General features: G+C 47.0%; 1 non-coding gene across 1 annotated transcript; it reads left to right on the top strand.

The window, feature by feature from the left end:
* Positions 1 to 1,347: 1,347 nt before the first annotated feature.
* Trnar-ucg (transfer RNA arginine (anticodon UCG)) lies at positions 1,348 to 1,420 on the top strand. The gene has a single exon. It is a non-coding gene; the product is annotated as a tRNA-Arg (tRNA).
* Positions 1,421 to 2,319: the final 899 nt, after the last annotated feature.

The raw sequence follows: 2,319 nt of genomic DNA, 5'->3' as shown, positions 1-2,319 counted from the left end.
TGGGTGACTATTCTGCGATTCTGTTTATTCATTATTGAGTTTATTCATTGAGCGCCGTTTTATTATTGGTAAGGTGTATTGCGCATCCTGAATCAAAAGAATCAATCTTTATCGTTGGTGATGTCTGGTATCGACAGCACTGTGCAAAATGCGTCCTTCGTATTTTTCTTTGGTTCGACAGTATTTATGGATGTTGTGTTTACCCCGCTGATAGAGCAGTCGGTAACGCTCTTCGCTGTCAGCGCAGCTGGCCTGGGTTCGAATCCGGGGATCGGTTGTCACTCAACCGGCCATGGTTTCGATACCCGATACCGGCGTGACAGGGGGTTGGCGCGGGGCTAACAATCCCGCCCGTAAAAAATTAAATGTTTAGAAAGAGCACCAGAGATTAACATTGTCTTCTCTGATGCAGGCCAAGACTGCTCAGCGGTTGTAGCGCAAAAAAAAAGAAGTGTTGGAGCTTCCAACATTCAATCACTTGAATTTCTGATAATTGACTTTGCAGAAGGCACAAAAGTCATCTCCGGTGACTGGAATGCCGCAGTACCGCGCATCGGGATTTTTTAGCAAGCGTACCCCTATGGTCGCGCTGTAGTTATCCACCGTTATCTCGTGGCGGCTTTCGAGGCGCTGATGGCTGAAGGCAGTCTCGTTTTTGAGAAAGATTATTCCGCCGATGCGCGTTATTCCGAATGCATTCATCGGATTACCTATTAACCAGAAAAAGGCCCCGTCGAACCCATTGTTCAGGGAGAGCTGCCTAAAGTTGTAGCTTAGGCCTAAGAATGTTCTTCTTGGTGCCAAACAAACTGAAACAGTGCTTAATTAAAAACGATTGAAACCCACCCATCGTCGTCGCTGACAAGATGGCTCCCCAAACAAGACGCGTTGTTTAGACGCGTACTTACCGCTGCGATGCTAATGTAAAACCCAAATGCTAATATAAGTTTGAGACAACTGCCTGGCCGTGACATGCCCGCTACGTCCATAACATATGCCCATGTCTCTGGCGGCCACATGGAAATGGTTTTATGGAGTTCCCCGGGATTCCGTTCATGCGGAAATTTCATTTTGCACAGTATGGTTTTCAGCATATCGAACTGTGGTTGAGCCATTTCCGTCAAGTTATATCCACCCTATGTGAACGTTGTGAAAAATAGTTTTGCTCATCATCGACATCATCGATCATATTTATGTCTGACGCTTGATGAGGAAACATATTCGTTACCTCGGCTACTCTATCGGTGTTCTATCGTATGCTCCTGCCATAAATTCTTTCGATGCGGTACAAGTTTTGGTTTTGGCACTTGGTTTTAGTTTCTTATGTTTCGCCCCTCCATTAACATCGGCCGTGTGGCCTAATGGAGAAGGCGTCGGACTTCGGATCCGAAGATTGCAGGTTCGAGTCCTGTCACGGTCGCTCGATAGAACTCCTTTTTTTCACTTCGCATGTTTTTGCCACTTTCTTCATCGTTTATTGTCTTTAAAATAGATAGATTGTGTTGGTTATATAACCAACACTTTCCGTCTCGTTTCAAAATGCTCAAAAGTGCACCTATTGTTCTGATGATACTCGATACCCTTCCGCGTGGGCCTGTCCTACATTCTCTCTGATCGGTTCTATTTTTCTGATCGGAGCACCAATGGCACCACAAATGCAACACATGAGCTCCAGAATGAGAATTTCTTAGCCGGTGCAGCAGCCTTTGTCGTAAAACGCGACCCCCCTGCTATTAAAAACCACATCACTGATGCACCTAATGCCTATTATTTTCGTTGAGAGTTGCAGTTGCGCGCTTCTGGTGTGGCCTTGTCCTAGAGACATGGAAACGAAGTACTGACGCTGGTTGCCGATGGAAGGCAGGCAAAGTGAAAAAGCAAGATAAGCCAGCTGAAATAACGGGTTGTAGGGGGGAGAGCCAACCAGGGGCAAGGGAGAAGACCAGCGAGTAATGATAATGGGTGAGTAATCAAGCCGCGGTCGGCTCAATGGCTCAATGGAGGCGCCTGCGTTCCGAGCAGTCGGTGTTTAGGAGGCAAACAGCGTAAACCATTACTTTGCGCCCGCGGAGATCGATAGCAAAAACCTCGTTCGCACAACGATGGCGTCGTATCTGGAAGATTTGTTCGATAAACTGCTCAGCAGTTCGGCACTGGTCAATTATTGGAACTACATCTTTCCCGTGCTGGTGGGTCTTTACCTGGCCATTTCGCTGTACGATAAGCATCGGTATGGAAGCAAGAAGAAAATCCGCATCCTTCCAAACGAGGTTTCATCGGATGGCAAGGAAGCGAAGCTGGACGGTATCGAGTATGTGG

The sequence above is a fragment of the Anopheles cruzii genome, unplaced genomic scaffold (genome assembly GCF_943734635.1).
Source record: "Anopheles cruzii unplaced genomic scaffold, idAnoCruzAS_RS32_06 scaffold02358_ctg1, whole genome shotgun sequence".
NCBI classification, from domain to species: domain Eukaryota; kingdom Metazoa; phylum Arthropoda; class Insecta; order Diptera; family Culicidae; genus Anopheles; species Anopheles cruzii.
This window is presented reverse-complemented; position numbering and strand designations above follow the sequence as displayed.